Source organism: Hermetia illucens, chromosome 5 (assembly GCF_905115235.1).
Source record: "Hermetia illucens chromosome 5, iHerIll2.2.curated.20191125, whole genome shotgun sequence".
NCBI classification, from domain to species: domain Eukaryota; kingdom Metazoa; phylum Arthropoda; class Insecta; order Diptera; family Stratiomyidae; genus Hermetia; species Hermetia illucens.
This window is the reverse complement of record NC_051853.1, coordinates 35,186,635-35,205,673: the sequence shown is the minus strand read 5'-3', so window position 1 is coordinate 35,205,673 and position 19,039 is coordinate 35,186,635. Positions and strand designations below refer to the sequence as shown.

Here is a 19,039-nt window from a genome sequence, read left to right as displayed (position 1 = left end):
TCCAGACGCAGCGAATTCCTTGTTCTTCCTTTTTTTCTGGGGTATCAATGTATGCGGGTGGGCGATAATTGCGCCATCCTGTTTGCCTGCTAACTGCAGTGTGAGCCTGATTTCCACAGAATCAGATAAATCTGAGTCCTTTAAGCAGTCAAAAGGAGAGCATTTTTGGTGGAAGCATGCAGAAATTGAGATCTCTCGAAAAAGATAATGATGGAGATTGCTGGTTGGAAATTCTCGAATTTCAGCACATTTCCGTTAATGTCATCCGATCGGATAGAGGAATCTGATATAATTCATTTTGGGAAATATTAGTCTGAAGTGACGCAATTATTCCGTAGTTTATTCAATTAATTCGAAATTAGCAAAATGATTGCCCATTCTTTGCTTCAATTCGGATATCAGTTGGCTGAAATTACAGGACCAATTGACTTGGAGAAAGCGCATCGCCTAATGACGTCGGTTATGACCTAGATGCCTCAACACTCACCAATATTTTTGCTAAAGCTTGGTATAAACCTTACTTTCATTTAGTTGCCGCAAATTCCAGCCAAGGATTACTGCCACTTTCTCCATCAAATAATGTTGCCCATTGACATCCGGCCCTTACTTCCACTGCATGGAAGTAAGTATTGATTGGCTATTATTTCACTGGAACATTGAAGTCTATAAATAGCAAAAGTTCGAGCCTTTCAGAGAGGGTGGCGCCTAGATGTTCATTTTCCAGACTATCTCGAATCACAAGAAAAATAGCTCTGACGGCAACTATAAGCTTCATACATTGTTCCAAACAAATATTGTTCAGGGGATGGTTTCGACGACTAAGATGGACTAAGAGGAGAGTTGGGTAGGTGTAAATAGGATCTAAGAGAACAAGGTTTTTGTTTTGCTAACGAAAAAATAGCGTAAACAACTTCGAAAGTTACTGCTTAAAAGGCCATAGCGATTCTAATGTTTTGAGTGGATGAAAGACAATATTTTCGCCAAGGAAAAGAGTATATGACATGTTAGGATTCTCAAATATATTCAAACATGCACATATCCTTTCCTTGTGAGTGTGAGTTACTGAAAAACGAGTCGAAGCACATTTTTATTTGTACACCTTCAATGCGTTATTTCCTTTGAGAACAGAAAATCTTCTGTAAAAAAAGAAGTAGAAATCTCTACCTGGTGCAGTGTGTTTTAGGAGTGCTTTATGTGGGTTAGGTTTTCAAATGTCCCATTTGCTCCGTGGAGCATCATTAGAGCTGTGGTGCCACGTTTTAATGCCACAAATTCCTAAGACACTGACCGCTGTAGTAAGAGCAAAAGGACAGGGTGCAGCCGGCCCAGATCTTCAGAGGCAGCTCGTAGCATTCAGACAGGAAAGCCGCTCTCCCACCCAGCAGCTAGAGTTATCTCTGAGGTCCTTAAAGAATGATTTTTCTATGGTAGTGCCCGTAGCCTAATTCTAGCTAGAGTCGAGCAATCGCAACGGAGGCGCCTGAGGGTTTTCCGCATTTTCCCATAGCTTTAATAATGCGAATTTTAGGGTATGCCGAGTCTGGCAGCATAGTCCTCTATAGGTCAGTGCATCATAATTTGGAAGCATTTGCACGCATTCCCTACAAAAGCTTTCGCGATTCGGTTTTGTTATAGGCAGCCCAAATCTTTCTTGACTGGGAACAAGCGGTGAGCCTTTGCGATCTGAGTTTCGCAGCTACCAAGTAGTACGAGTAACTTCCACTGTTGGCAGTTGTCTGCGGAATGCAGATTGTTGCCACTTAAGGGCTGCTGAGAGCAGAGCCTGCCCAGTTCCTATGACCGGAAACCCAGTTCTACAAAGGCTGTGGGGTACAAAGCCTTAATGGCCGTTCAGTTGTCGGTTAGATCATGTTCCAGCCATCGACACACTTCCAAGCTTCAACTTAAAATATACTTGGGAATCCTGGGAGGCGATACGAGTCGGATACATGGTGTGTACCCGCAATGACTCCACCATCTTTGGAACCATCGGTGTGTGTGTTATGATATATATGAAAAACACAATTTTGACCTACCCTGACTTTATTGGACTTTATTGATTATAACAGTATTTGCACCTAACTGTGCTGCATCGTGGTTTATATTTTCGCCTCTTGCGTTTAGGTACGTGATCAGCGAATTGAACCTTCCGAAAAAGACTGTATACGTAATACGAAATGTAACGAGTAACGTTGCATTTTCAAAGGACGCGGACACGGGCGAAGACTTATCACGAACTCCGTCGAGCGGCGAAGCGACTCCGCTTCCGCACAGACGGAAAAAGGAAGCCAGGGAGAACCAACAGGTCTGTGAACTCGAGGTGCACAAGGTTTACCAACAAGTTAGTAGGATGAAGCCTTGCATCCTGGTCGCGTCCTCGATCGAAAGAGGTATCTCGCGCACGAATCCGGCGATTTTGAATTTTTGGCTATTTTTCCGACAAGGGTACCGTGAAAATTTTCAATTTTCCTCGATTTCGGTCGGGCCCTCCACCGGCCGATTTTCCCCCATTCCAGATGTTGAAGCGTGGGGATTCTTGGATTTCCTGAATCTTGGTCGCGTCCCCTTTCGAAAGAGGTATCTAGCGCACGAACCCGACGATTTTGTAGTTTGAACCATTTTTCCGACCCGGGTATCGTGGAAATTTTCGATTTTCTTCGATTTCGGCAAGGCCCTCCGCCAACCGATTTTCTCCAATATCTCGCGTTCCAGATGTCGTAGCGTGTAAATTTTTGCATTTCCTGAATCTGGGGCGCTTCCCCGTTCGAAAGAGGTATTTCGTGTATGAGTTCGACGATTTTGCATTTTTGTTCATTTTTCCGGCCCGGGTGTCATGGAAATTTTCAATTTTCGTCGATTTCGGCCAGGCCCTCCACCGGACGAGTTTCCCCAATATCTCGCATTCCAGATGTCGTAGCGTGGAAATTCTTGGACTTGCTGAATCTGGGGCGCTTCCCCATTCGAAAGAGGTATCTCGCGTACGAATCCGCCGATTTGGCATTTTTGACCATTTTTCCGGCCCGGGTGTTGCAGAAATTTTCACAGTTCGATTTCGGCCAGGCCCTCCCGCGGCCGATTTTCCCCAATATCTTGCGTTCCAAATGTCTTAGCGTGGAAATTCTTGGATCTCCTGAATCTGGGGCGCTTCCCCGTCCAAAAGAGGTTTCTCGCGTATCAATCCGACGGTTTTGCATTTTGGTCATTTTTCCGACCCGGGTATCGTGGAAATTTTCAATTTTCTTTGATTTCGGCCAGGTCCTTCCACAGTCGATTTTCCCCAATATCTCGCGTTCCAGATGTCGTAACGTGGAAATTCTTGGATTTCCTGAAGCTGGGGCGCTTCCCCATTGGAAAGAGATATTTCGCGTACGAATCCGACAATTTTGCATTTTTGGTCATTTTTCCGACTCGGGTAACGTGGAAATTTTCAATTTTCCTCGATTTCATCCAGGCCTTCCACCGGTTGATTTTCCCCGATATCTCGCGTTCTAGATGTCCTAGCGTAGAAATTCTTGGATTTCCTGAATCTGGGGCGCTTCTCCGTTCGAAAGAGGTATATCGCGTACGAACCCGACGATTTTGAATTTTTGATCATTTTTTCGACCCGGGTATCGTGGAAATTTTCAATTTTCTTCGATTTCGGCCAGGCCCTCCACCGGCCGATTTCCCCGATATCTCGCGTTCCAGATGTCGTAGCGTGGAAATTCTTGGATTGCCTGAATCTGGGGCGCTTCCCCGTTCGAAAGAGATATTTCATGTACGAATCAGATGATTTTACATTTTTGGCCAATTTTCCGACCCGGCTATCGTGGAAATTTTCAATTTTCTTCTATTTCAGCCCGGCCCTCCCACAGCCGATTTTCCCCAATATCTCGCGTTCCAGATGTCGTAGCGTGGAAATTCTTAGAGTTCCTGAATCTGGGGCGCTTCCCCGTTCGAAAGAGGTATCTCGCGTATGAATCCGACGATTTTGCATTTTTGGTCGTTTTTCCGACCCGGGTATCGTGGAAATTTTCAATTTTCTTCGATTAGCTTGGCTATTTCCCAACCTCTATTTGATGTCTAATATTGAGTACTTGCAGGCTCGTATATCCGGTACCTGAGATACCGGAGGTTGGGAGTTTAGAGAAATGCATGCGGTGAAAGATGATAGCACTCTATCTTTAGTAATTAATTTTAGCCCAAACATGAAAAAGCTCTAGATAAAGATTACTCCATAAATCTCAGTAAATCATGTAGTCCATGGCTGATATTGGCAATAAGATGAAAGGCAGTGCACGATCTAAATTTATACTAAACCAAAACAACCACGAAATATACATAAGTATATTTTCATTGACCTTTTATTTCAAACTGACTCCTCCAAAAATAACCTCAAATGAAAACAGTCTGGAATTCGTTTATTATTCCCGAGGCGCATTGTTTACATTTCTTACTTTTCAGATCATGGGAATCCCATGATTACCTCAAGGCTGACAATTTTCGACCACCCACGGGAAATTAAAGTAAACACCAAGGTTCCCACTGAAAATGAACCTTTTTCGAATCAAATTGAAACGCTTGCAGCCTGTACTGATGAGAGCATGGATGTTTCTGTAAAAATGTACGTGAAAAGATACAAAAGGAAAAGATTGTGACTGTTAATCCTCCCATGCAAGTTTCAGTAAAATACTCGTATATCGCCCCCAGTTTTATCCCCATGTTTTTCTGGTTCGTATGATTGATGTTGTTGAATTTTGAAAATCATTTCCTGACGAAACGGTGAAAATAGGGAATGTATAATTTATCTCAATTTTCCACAAATTTCACTCGATTTAATAACAGCATGAAAGGGGACCAGCGCTCCATGTCGATATACTTTCTGGCCATTTTCGCTGCTATTCCACACCGGGCGGGAGCGATTCAATTGCATTGAAAATAGAGGGGGTGGGGCCGGCGAAAGCTGGCACTTTCAAGAAATTTACATAAACAAACAATGGAAGGAAGTTTTTCCGCCACTTCCACTCGATTGAAGTACATAAATTCCGGAAAGCGGAAATAGATGCTCGCTCTATACCAAGTGGTCTCTGTTTGAGTGGGGTCGTGATTTGTTTGCGCTGCGTTTAGATTACTGCCTGAAAATCTCACCATTCGTTTCTCATCCCCTCCAAGTAGATGGCATTTTTGTGAAAATTCCGCTTGCTACCAGGGTAATTCTGTAAATTTTCGGAAAATTCTGTGATTCCAGTGTGAAATGCGCAGAATTTTCGACTGGAGACGTGGGGGTTTACGCGACAGTACAATTAATGACGTATGAGGTCTATGCCTGTATTCAAATGTTCAAATTACGAGCTTGGATCCAGTCCAAGAAGATTGGAAAGTGAATAAAATTTCTGTATACAAATATCAGAGGAAAGCAATACAGAGTGTATGCAATTGCAATTGATTTTGAAGTACTGCGAACGCAATAATATTATTCGTAGGAGAGAAAATATTTTTGGAGGTACTATTTTCGCGCTTAAATGGATGACGTTCCTGATTGAGTTATGGGAAATCACTGTGGATTTCGACGAATCAAAAGTGGATATAAATACATAAAAGTATTTACGTCAATTGAAACTTATATGGTACTTACGCGGGAGCCAAAAATTTATGAGGTTTAATTTTGAAGAAGGTTCAGCACATACATACATTATGTATATACATATATGTAAAATGTGTTTACATCGACCGGCTTCTGTTAAATTTCTATTTTGTGACACTCTAGATATATAAATGTACCTAGATTTCCAGTTAGACTAACCACTGTCATACCAATATCAGACTCCTATTCACTGCTTTGCAGAGCCTACAACATTCACACAGTCTCTCTATCTCTCTCTCTCTGTACCCCCATTTCATTATTATCACCCTTAAAACAGATAAGTGAGAAGCCTACGACGACGGGGCAAACACAAAGACGAACACAGACATCAATGATAGCCGGGATTCGAACCAGGGGTAACAGATCGAGAGGCTGACGTTCAATCACCTCAGCCATTCCGTAGTCATAGATAAAGAACAAATTTAAAATAAAGATAGGCAGATTCGTCCCAGCGGCTATATGCTTGTCTAAGTCTTGAATAAAGTACAAGTGGGCTCGACATTCAGCCAAGAGTCCCGTTAAACTCCTAAGCAATACCGCCTACGAGTCATTGTCCGCACTTTTGAGGAATAAATTTCAATTCCTTCAAAATTTCACGAGAAGTCTACACAACTTAACCGTTCTGCAAGTAAGCAAGTAAAATTGGGGATATACTGACGCGGAATAGAGCTTTCCGAGAACTAACATACCACTCTCCAGAAGGTCGATATGCGGCTCACCAACAGCCAATGTTTTCCTCTACCGAGACCCTTAGTGCGCGGTGATAGCCAGACCATTGTACAGGCGACCCTAATCCACGGCGTTATAGAAACCCTTCCCACTTGGGTGGTTTGCATTTGGGGAAAATTCAGCGTATTTGATCAGTAAGCATGAGCTTACAGTGCCACCCAGAGCTACTGAATTGCGGGGCTGTTGATCCCCACATTTGTGATATTCCTTTTAATCCCAACAACAAATAAACGTGACCGCATAATATAATAATAATAATAATCGTTGGCGCAACAATCCATGTCACACGTAAATTCCTAATAATACCCAAGAAGTACTACTAAGTCTGAAGTTAGCTTATTATACTTCAGAAGAAAAACAGACCTCAGTGGCGTAGACGCAGAATGGTATCTGCGTTGTCTGAAGAAATGCCTGCAACCGGAGGAGACTTTCGCTAGGTCAGGAATAGGACCCAGCAGACCCGGTGTTATCTATTCTAGCGCCGTAATAAACTCCCACAAAGGGGCCAACCGTAAATAACCGGGCTAAGAGCACATCCTCCAAAAGTTCTCCTGGAGCATTTTTTCTCAGAGGGAATCTCAGTTCCTATGGTACCAGATAACCTCCGCTGAGGCTACGTGACTTCAGATGATTTCCCTGCAAACTCAGGCCCGATCGCCCTCCTCGAGCACGTAGTGATGGCACGATTCGTAAGGAACAGGAAATCATCAAAAACTAAGGCGGCATACTAAGGGCTGACACTGGTAGTTGACATGACCGAAAATATGGTCGAGTGGTTCAGTACCATAGATCTTAAATTGTCGGACTCGAAAAGAGAAAGGGAGGGGATGAAATACCAGGGGCACATGGTAACAATCCATTGTCCTAAAAATGAGGATCTATACGCACTGCTGTGAAAAGTATTTAGAAACCAAGCCGGAGGGAAAGGCGTATTTGAAAGCAATAAATGCAATATTTAAAACAACAGGTTTCAATTATTAATGGACTTCCACCATGCGAAAGCTACATCTATACGACGGTTCACAGAATAATAGGATTCGAATTTTAGGGTTAACTCTGAATTATATATAATACTAAGGAATAACAAAAGAAAAGACAAGGCCCGTATTTCCTTGCGAGACCTAAAGACTCAAAATACCACACAAACGAGGGTCAGGTCAAAACACTCTCCAGAGCTTGGGGGAATATTGCAAAAATACATGTGCACAGGGAAAGCCAAGGAAAGACACCTCGGAGGAGACACCGGGCGACAAGCATACCGAGGTCCCCGAAGAAGTCTCGAAAGCCATAGAAGCGGAAAGGATTGGATCAACCAGGGATGCAAACCTGCTGCCCAGTGAGGAGCAGAAGCTGGACGACCTAGACCTAGGAATTATAGGGCTCAGGGTGGATAGCGACGCGCAAGAAAGCGCTATGTCGGAGGAGAAGGGCGATACCCCGACAGTGGAGAAGAGCTCCAAACAATAACGGAGCCAATGGCCAGCATTAAGATAGCCCAGATAAACCTCTACCATGAGAAAGCTGCATCTGCGGTAATTACAAGGGCAAGTTTCAAGGAGAACATTGGAATAGTGCTGGCTCACCAACCCCTGGGTGTACCGAGGGTAGATTCGCGGTCTGCAAGGAGGAAGCAGGTAATTTGGGATTCCTCTTGTGAAAAACCAAGAGCTTACATCATTCTTAAACGTAATTTAAAGTATATATGTCTTTGAGAGTTCTTGACCGAGGACCATGTTGCTACCCAAGTCTCATTGGAAGCCGGGGGGAGGACTCGAGAGGCAGTCGTGGCATCGGGATACTTCCAAAGAGACGACATTTGGGTTCCACCCGAACAAGTCGATAAATTGGTGAAGTACTGTGAGAAGAGGGCGTCATCACTTTTCCTCGGCTCCGATGTCAACGCCCATCACGAAGTCTGGGGAAGCAGCCACATCAATCGAAGAGGTGAGTGCCTTGTTGAATTTATTCTTAGCAATAAGAAATATGTAACTTAGGGAACACTCCAACATTTGTGACCAGCACTAGAACAGATTGGGAATCCTATGTAACGCACCTGAGCAACAACTGGAAGCAAAACGGAACAGCTTCAGGGAATTCTGTGAAGGGATCGAACAGATCACAGAACCTACCAGGCTTTACAAGGCTGTAGTCAAAGACGGGGCAATATCCTCTGTCTGTTTGGAGAAGGAAGATGGTACTTTTATCGAGAATGAGGAGGACAGGGTGCACCTGCTTCTCAGAACTCATTTCCCGGGGTCCTACTCCACGGCGGCAGGCGACAACATTTTGCCTGACACCCCAACAACGAATAAAAGGAGAAGAAAGGAGAACTGGAAACTAGCAAAAGAGGTGTGCTCAGACGCTAGGGTAAGGTGGGCAGTTGGAACTTTTAAACCACTGAAATCACCCTGAGCAGATGGCATTTTTCCAGCACTAATCTAAAGAGGCCTAGGAATCATCTTAAAGTCTCTTCTCAGGGTGGTAATGGGCAGCATAGCCCTGGAATATATACAAAGGGCGTGAAGACGGGCAAAAGTGGTCTTTATTCCGAAAGCGGGTAAAAAGGTTCCTTTTCACGTTCAACTGAAACTGCTCTGTATCAGATGACGGATGTACTACGGGATGCCATAGAAAGAAAAGAAATAGCGTTGTCTGCGTGTTTGGATATTAAAGGAGCATTCGACAACAAATCGCATACAGAGATACAAAATGTCCTGAGCCGTAAGGGAGTAGAGACTAGGCAAATGGAAGTACTGACAGGTACAAATTCTATTGTCATGAATACTACTCAAGGTTGTCCGCAGAGCGGGGTACAATCGCTCATATGGAATATGGTAGTGGACGAACTTTTGGACATGCTAACAAATGCTGGAATACAGGCGCTGGGTTATGCGAACGACATTGTTTTAATCTGTAGGGGCAAATATGAGGATACCGTATGTGATAGAATCCAAACTGGACTAAGGGTTACTAGTGCCTGGTGCAGGAAGGAGGGGCTGCGGATCAATCCAGCCAAAACCATAGTACCATTCCATTCATGGTATGGAGGTGAAACGAGAAACAGAGGTAAAATATTTGGGAATTACGCTAGACCAAAAATTACTCTGGAAAACACATGTCGGAAACACTTGTAGATTCATAGCAGGAGAAAGATGGGGTTGCAGCCCGAACATACTACTTTGGATATATATTGCAATAGTAACGACAATGATAACCTTTGGAGCGGTAATCTGGGCAGAAAGAAACGAACTCAGCACACAAGCCAGGGAATTATAAGCTCCAAAGGCTGGCTTGCGTATGTATCAAGGGGGCAATGAGGACATGCCCAACGGCATCCCTGGAGGTCTTTCTGGGATTAACCCCTCTCCATCTGCACATACAGATACAGGCAAGGAGGGTAATATTCAGGATGGCTGGTAGTATGAGTGAGGCGGGGAGCTGCCTAAATCAAAGGAAGATTGATATTCTTTCTAGACGGTATCCCGAATTACTGATACCAAGGAATATCCTGACAACGAGGTTTCACTTCGTTAAGAAGTTTGAAACACGTTGAAGTAACAAGGCAAACTGAGAGAGGGTGGCTGGGACATACGGCTTAAACAGCAACTGATTACTTGGTACACTGATGGATCCCTCACAGCAGAGGGAGCGGGTGCCGGTGTCATTGGTCCAAGGAAAATGTACTTAAAGCCAATGGGTAGGTACACTAGCATATTTCAGGCGGAAACATACGCCATAGACAGATGTGCCTTCTTTAACCTCGGAAGGAACTACAGGGGGCAGAACATTCTCACCGATAGTGAAGCAGCGATCAAGGCATTTAAGTCCAACCAGGTGAACTCGAAACTGGTATGGGAATGCCTTGAGAGACTGAATACACTCGGCTCGTCCAACAAGGTCTGGATACTTTGGGTTCCAGGCCATGCTGGGTTGGAAAGCAACGAGGCAGCGGACGAACTAGCCAAGAAGGGAGCAGGGACGCCTTTACACGGGCCAGAACCCTTCTGTGGAAACAGAAACGGTTTCATGGCTATGAATCTAAGAAATGAAGAGGAACGGTTGAGGGAACTATACTGGGCGGGCCTACCAGGAATGGAGCAGTTCAGGGTACTTGTTGGGGGATACGAACCCATGCGCACAAAGGATTGCTTAAACCACACCAAAAAGAACCTTCGAATCATAGCGGGAATTCTCACTGGTCACTGTCGGCTAAACTATCACTTAGGGAAGCTAGGGATATCTACGGATACTGCATGCAGTTTTTGCGCGGAATGTGATGAACCTTGTATACACGTTCTGAGACAGTGTGCGGCATTTATGCAAAGTAGGTCGAGGCATCTGGGAGAATACTTAATGCCAGATGCAAAGTTGAAAGATCTGGAAGTAGGGAATATACTATATATAACCTGACGGTTATAGGCTTATTTGAGATACTATAATCAATAGGTACACTATAACCAGCAAAAGGGGCACAATAGTTGTTTAAGGACGCAGTGCGACTTTCCCTTAATAGAATAATAATAATATGCTTCCTAGTATTTTCTCTGAAGAAAATACGGGAGTTCCGTAGGAAACGAAGTCATTTCTGGAACACATATACATATGTATTCCAATTTGTTGCTTAGAAAAGAATTTATCACGGAGAACCTCTTTCCAAACAAGGTCGGCGAAGGGGTCGCTTCGCGCAAGAATTGAATGTAAACCTTTTACGAAAGCCAGATCCTCCTATGTCAACGGCACCGACATGGAAGCACTAATCTTATAGCTTCCAATATTCTACTCAGGGATTCACATCAAACACTAATGAAATTCCGGTAACAGTAAAAAACTGTTTATACAGAGTTGACTGGACTTTTAGCTAAACCACCCACCGTTGCGTGATTATGTGGGAGGAACATGTGCCAAAGAAAATCCTCTCTACTTCAATGGACAATAAAATGTTGAGTTTTCTCCATCATAAACCAGCTTAAGTTTTCCAATCAACTATAACAGTTTTTGGGTTCAAACAGGTTCACTAACCGAACATACACACATATTTCAAAACAACCTAACCCCCGCTACCGGTGCAACTATTCCTGTTGAAGACTGATATTTACGATTCTCATTTCTGGATCCCAAATATAGACGAAGCCATCCAGAGCTTCACAGCCAACATTTTGTATTTTCTTCCGGAGCTAAATCACTGAAATTGAAAAAAACATCGTAAAGTGTTAATCCAAACCATGGGAAGGAGAAAAACCACTTTTATCCATAAAACATGAGAATTTGGGTGGATCCTAAAAATAAATCGGGAACTTATTATAACTTCTATTCGGGGGTATGCTTGGAAAAAAGGAGAGTGAACGTGCGTTATATGTATAAAGTCCATGCCACAGAATTTTTATAGTCTTCCTTGGAAACTGTAAACAATCCGCAATAAATTTTCGCGTGCTTCATATAGAATTCCGGAGATACTCGTATTTTTGTACATATGTATGTACTACTGGATATGTATACCAAGGAGACGGTATCTGGCTATCTTGTTGCTATCTGCGATCAATCTGGATACGGTTGTGATACACGAGGTTAAATATATGCATGAATCGGATGTGGATGCTCCATGTGAGTGCCCCGGAGGAAACGCTCCAGTTCAAAGATCCTGACGGCCATAAAATTCATTCCAGAAATGCAAATTTATGCTGTACTTTCTTGAAAATATCCATTACGTGGAGTGTATAATAAAATTTCCAGAGCAACGGAATTTATTGCGAGTGAGAACTAAGAAGGAAGTTGAATGATCATAAGCTGTGAAATTGGCGAAACACCTCCGCGAAAAGGAGTATGCACTTGGTAAGGTTTGTTGCTCACGGATTCACTCATCCTTCATCCTTGAACTACATGAAATTTTAACATTAGATGAAATGATGCCTATCGTTTAGATGGTATGGAAGGCACACATATCCGAATACAGAATGAAATTATGCATAATATTACTTTACAAGGACCATATTTTAAGGTTTCTTCCTGATCTAATATAAGACGTTTCATACTAGAGAATATTCAAAGAACAAAATTTAGAATGAAATCGTTGGAAAAACGAGGAAAGCTATGTAGAGATATTCTCATAATACATGACAATGTTTTTGTACACATTGCTTTTCCGAAAGTTGTGTTGCCTGGGGAAAATTTCGAAGAAAAAGGTCATCGACCATCAAACCCTGATATCGTAACTAATGACGATAAAGTTAAATTCATTCTTGATCATTCTGCAACAAGGATCAAGGATCAGTGATTTATCTGAAAAGTGCGTCGAGAAGCAAGGAGGTTATAATGTATGTATAGCGACCCCTTTTGGGTACTTCCTTCCCCGAACAATGCTGCTTACCGGAAAATATAGCAATACTTATCACAAAGGGAAACCTGGGAAGGCAGGATGTACCACACCACACACCTCAACGCATATCTTGCCGAGAAAAAGAGGGAAATTTGATGTATGGGCATATTGGAGTAATGACTTGAGTTTTTGATGAGCTGCTCAGCAACTATGTAGATTATCGGAAAGTTGGAGATCTAGCTTGGGCTGCACAGTAACGGAGTCATGACGTCATATATGGTCGCAATGTCACTATCAAAAACTGAAGAGACAACAACAAATATCGCTAGTCAATTAACCACGATAAATATAGTAAAATATAACTTTGATGCCCTGGGTCGAAAATCACAATCGCTAAGCGGTAACCAAAACCCCGAGCCAAGTGGTAACTACTGTGCGAAGCACTGAATGGTCACAGGAGTTAAGATGTGACCATCAACGGTAAACTGTGGGAACCAGGCCACCCCCAGTTTCAATTACTCCTGTCTTGGCAAAAAGGGGCTCTGGCGGTAAAACAAAGGCCATGGAAGCCAACTATGAATAAACTAAAAATTTAAAAAACAAAAAAAAATCAACAGCACTTTAATCATAACGATCCTACCCTGAGCGAAGGGGCAACCCTGGGCTTTTCGATGGAGAACCTAAGGGTAGACTCAGATTCGCCACTTATTCAAGTGGGAAGCGACCATATTGAGACCCAGTCCTTAACGAACGAGCCAAAGTAGTCCTCTTCTGTCAGCATTAATGATCCCGGACTTCAAACGACGCCACCTGCTGAAGGTAAAGTCTTAACTGCGGGTAAGCATTTGTCATCGGGCAGCAAGCAGAACAATGCCTCCGGGCAAAAAGTCTTCGGGCAAATCGCCCCTCGGCAAAACACAACCCCCGAGTTGAAGGGAAACGGTCGTGTGTATCATCAGCGGCTAAGAGTCAACCAAAGCGGCAGCAGTCTTCTGACGATCCCAACTCTTCGGCTCAAATGGCTGCAAAGAAAACTCTGCTAGCAGCGACTAAATCCTCATTTGCAGCGAAGGCTAGCGAAGCCGATGGATGGGCCTCGTATAACGACATCAATCCTTCCGGTTACGATACAGAACAGTGTGAGCAGCTTAGAAGGAGACTCTTCCTAACCGTAAGGACTGCATCCTTGCAAGGGATTATCAAGAAGATTCGGGAACAAACGGGCTACTGGCTCCACTACGGGCTTGGGCCGTTACATTACAAGTGCCGTTACTACATAGTAGTTTCAAAAGACCTCCAAAATATCTCGGTTAACGCCCTATACTATATAATGGTCAGACCACAACGATCAAATTGACCATAGAAAGCCAACAGGGAGAAAAGGAGATTCTATTTTAATCCGCTTAATTTTTGTTTTAATCTCCTTATGACGTAGACGAAGGTCCCAGCGGAGTATTCATCAAAGCTAACCAATGTGCCAAAAGTAACGGCATGGGAATAATAGCAAGATGTGATGCTAACACCCAACAAATATGGTGGGGAAATTCCAACACCAACGTGAGAGGATCGAGGCTACTAGAGTATCTGGTAGGAATCGAGTTGCAGGTCCTCAATTTGTGTAATGAACCCACTTTCTCCAACGTGGTCAGGCAAGAGGTCGTCGACATCACGGTGGCATCCCCTGACATTGCGGCTCTTGTAGGAGAGTGGAGAGTATCAAACCATATCAAACCACTCGGATCACAAGCGCATTGATTTCATAATGGGTATGCATCCACCTCCAGACACTCCATTTCGAAATCCACGTGAGGCAGATAGGCGACGCACAAAACAGGACTGAGCGCTCGGGTTACGATCCCTGGGAGACACATCAAATCCATTGCTGTAATTGGAAAAAACAGCCCCAGCCATTCAAGGAGAGCTGTCCACTCATGAAGAAGAAGGATAAAACATAATGGCAAAACTCGGATTTGGCGAAACAGAGGAAAACGGTAAGGATGGAGCCGCTTGCTGGATTCAGTACAAAGAGGCTCAAACAACTCTAAAGAATCATGGAGACGCCTTTGCGAAGAGACCAACTCTCTTGAGACAACCTCAAAGCTAAATTTTATCAAAGAACGTAGCCAGCAGCAATACAAAACGAAACGGCAATTCATTTGGTTAGAGCGCACCTCCTAGGCAGCATCCAAAATTTCATGTCGGGGCGGACAGGCACATACAACCCTCAATGAGAAGATTGGACTCTGACATGCAAATTAGTTTCCCGGGAACGAGTGAAATGGGCATTTAACTCGTTCCATTGATACAAGTCTGCAGGTCCGGATGGCAATATATACCGCGCTTACCTAGCACACGCTTATATTCCAACCAGCTGGAGTGATGTGAAGGTAGTATTTATTTCCAAACCAGGAAAACTCACCTACACAGCCGTAAAAAGGTTCCCGCCGATCAGCCCAACTTCTTTTCTGTTAAAAGGACTGAAAAGACTGGATACATATACCTCTCAGTGGCCACTTGACTGTAGGGAACATGCATCCATGAGTCAACGACAAAAGTTGGGAAGGCAATGTCCGATAAAGAATATGCCTTAGGCGCATTTATGGACATCGAAAGCCTCATTCGCGACGATTTGCAACGGCTAGATGGCATGAAATCGATCCGCTGTTAATCAGTTGGATCCTTCAAATGCTAGAGTGAAGAAGGATCCACATATTGGTTGGACAGAATCTGATCTAGAACGGATAGAGAAGATGGAGCGAGAATGGCATGAAATCAAGAATTTATTTATAACCAACGAGAAAATCTCCGACGTATGATGGAGCAACACCATTTTCTATTTTCACATTTTTTGCTACCGTTGCGCAAAATCATTGGGATTACGAAAATTCTGTTGCTGAACTAGTAGTGACACAGAAATCTGCAGTAACAGGAGTATTGAAGGCAGTTTTGAAAGATGAACTAAATAATGAGAATGCGTCAGTGAAATATGGAAGTGAGCATTATTACTATCAACGGCAGAACAGGCGGTATCCGGTCTAGATCCTGTCTTATGAACTCCAGACATTCCAGTTTTGCGCTGAGGTCCACCAATTCGATATCCCTAAAAGCTGGCTAGCGTCCTCTCCTACGCCATCGTTCCATCCCAGGCAGGCTCCTGAGGAGAAAGGTAGAATTAAGAAATAAATGCACCCTCTCTCCTTCCTTCAAATTTTGTAACTCTATGTTGGTAGGTAGTTTCTAAGAACGGGTCCTGGAGGTAACTGATCCTTTTCGGACCCCGCACTCCTTCCCTCTGCAATTAATTTCAAAACTAACTTCGGAAAGTAATAATCGAGACCTTTAATTTGATAACCTACATGACTATATTCAGTGAAAATTTTTCCACTCCCTCCCCCCTTCTTCATGTCTGGAAACCCTCCTTAAACTTGGGTGGAACTGTGTTACTCATGGCATGCAAGGGGATTCACAGATTCCACCTTTCTACTAAATTTAGTATCAGTAGGGGTGATCGTTTCTGAGATAATAGGTGTGACAGACAGACAGACAGTAAACCGTTTTTAATAAAATCTTAAAAGGCAATAGTCATTGTTGGATGTGAGAAAATTGTAAATATAGTAAGTATCCACTTTGCCGATCCAAGGTGGAAAACGAATTGTTGCTGCATGTTATGTCCAAAGTGTTAAAGATGCGCGGCGATGGGTAACTATCTTTTATCTTTGCAGCGTCTAACTCCCTGCTGCCTACTGATAACCGAATGCTGTATACAATGCTGTTTAGAACCACAACGGGGGAATTCTATAAATTTGCTGGTAGCTCCATTCCTTACTATATTTACAGATTTCTTGCACCGAACAATGATTATTGCTTTTTAAGGTTTTGTATAAAACGATGATGATGCCTTTTGGATAATTCACCGCAATAATGTTTGAAAGACTCATGGGACGAAGGGCTCAACAATGTGTTTGGCTACTCACTATGACGATTTGTATCTAGTTTCGCAGGCATAGGGAGTATTCTACATGTAGTTATTAAAGGAGCAAATTTGTTATCCCCTGTTGTGTCCCGTCATACCCAGTGGGTGCGCTTCTTTAAGGGTAAATTTCGAAGGCTTTCTTGAAGGAATCATAACCTACAACAAAGAAAGGGGAAATCGACAAACGTGCAATCATAGTAGGAAGGAATAGGAAAAGAACGCCGTTTATTGGAAACAAGGGAACATGAAGAATACGCCGGAACTGAAAGCAGTACTGCATGACAGCAACTCTGATCAATTATCGGCGTTATACATAATGATAGGGAAGCCTAGATTTGTAGAAGTTGGGACCGGAAACAGTTCCTTGGTAAACACCGATAAAGATGCGGTTTGACGTACCTAAGAGGTCTTCGAAGAGAAGTTTAACTTTGCAAATGAGTTTGTCTTGCCAAAAGATATACTAAATGAGTTTGCGTGGCATGCTCATAAACGTATTCCGTGATTCCAGTAATGCTCAAAATAAATCCATCTCAATTTTATTGTACACTATAAACATCAATCAATCAAAAAGACTTTCGAACCGTTTATATTCTTAATTTAGCTCGGACTGCCTGAAAGAGACATTGACCCCAGTTGCGACTTTCTTGCGGAAAATTTCTATTTAAAGAGTCCCTCTTTTGGAGTTACTTACTACTTTTTAGCTAGGTTCTAGTTGAATGCAGCGTATTACCTGGAAATTGAAAAAGTATATGGTTAATAATTATGATTTGATAAGGGAACAATCATATTCATTTATTAATAATAATCGTTGGCACAACAATCCATATTGGATCAGGGCCTTGAAGTGTGTTAGAGCACTTCATTCAAGACCGTAACGGTACACTACAGAACACTGTAGGAGGCAATGTGGTCAGCATTGCGCTCGCCCGAGATTATTACCCTGATTTGACTCAGGTACTCATTCACAGCTGAGTCGACTGGCATCCGACGTCAAGTCACGATACAAATCCCACTGCCACCAGCGAGATTTGAACCGCGGCCTTCCGTATGACAACCCAGTGCTCTAACCACTGAGCTATCCGGACATTTATTGGTCTTGCAAATACCGATATTTCGGAAACTACTTGTTCCTTAAATCACTGTTAACAAGTTTCTTGTTGGTACATGTTAGCACTCATGAAGGGAACAATTGGTTCCCGAAATATCGGTATTTGCAAGGCCAATAAATAACATCAGCGCATAGAATAAGCGAGCTTGAATTATTTATTATAAAATAATTTAATCGCTGGAAATGCCGCGTAATTACACTCAGATAGAGTTTAGCGTTTCCCAAAGACACAAGTATAAAATTTTCGTCCATCAACGCATTCTCATAGAGTCTAGCTAACAGGTTGATTACATGCATCCCATACTTCTGCGCAAGAATCCATGAATTCATGTAATCCAAGAAGCATGGCTAAACCGAATGCTTCATAGGAAGTGGTTGTGGGCAGTATTGTAGCTATTCTAATCTATTCTAGCATCATTTTTGCTATAAAATCTGCCTTATAGCTTTCCTTATATTTATTATTTGTATTACCCTTTCGTCAATATTGTTCTTCGCCAAAAGGGAGGACACAAAGCCCGTATGGAACTGAATGACATAGCAGCGGTGAAGAAGGGAACAAGTGGTTCCCGAAATATCGGCATATGACTACCCAAATAAAATAGTAGCAAAAAAGAAAAAAAAAACCGAACAATCATTTCACCTTATTTTATCACTAGAAATACCGCAATGCACTTAGATGAATGAAGGCAACAGTACAACGTAGTACGTAGTGAATTCTTAGTTTGATCATATGTATCAGGCACCCTCGATGCTATATAACTTCACTTCGGTTCCGAGATTGATTGATTTCGGACCCTGCCTCACTTTTGCCTGGAAGCAGCATGACCACCATTTTTTTCTATATGTCATTTGTTCCTTCGTGTATGTTCACAAACAGAACGTGAGTGAATCATATGCAGGTTCCAGGGGTTTAACATGAGTATCTGCTATGTAGGCACAACCGCACGGTCCTCCTAGAACACGGATTGATTTGGGATCCAGCTCAGCACTTATACCAGTTGATGTGAGGCCTATCTTACACATCAGCTGCAACTAAACGTTTCTGGGATAGGATAGGTGAATGCATTTACGCACATAGTGTTGGACAACCGCAACAGTACGTCGTCGGGCTACCAACCAAATACCTCCCATCGCCAACGAGCTAGCCTAGAACCGTTTGCACATTACTTCGGGCTAGTCCCGAACTCTCTTGCCTTGTAGAGCCTTCAAATCAGGGAATTCCTTTCACGAACGGGAGGGGAGAGGAGGAATTGAACTGTCAGTTCAAGGAATCCCTTGCCATGCGGTCGAGTT

General features: G+C 43.0%; 1 protein-coding gene across 11 annotated transcripts in view; it reads right to left on the bottom strand.

Moving 5' to 3' along the window:
• LOC119657579 (regulator of G-protein signaling 9) overlaps positions 1-19,039 on the bottom strand; it is a 193,896-nt gene that overhangs the window by 79,411 nt on the left and 95,446 nt on the right. Inside the window, exon 2 of one of the 11 annotated variants that reach the window (XM_038064548.1) lies at positions 17,330-17,368. The exons of the other annotated variants lie outside the window; for them this stretch is intronic. The gene's annotated coding sequence lies outside the window, so the exon portion shown is untranslated. The remainder of the gene's footprint in view (positions 1-17,329; positions 17,369-19,039) is intronic. 11 annotated transcript variants of the gene reach the window in all.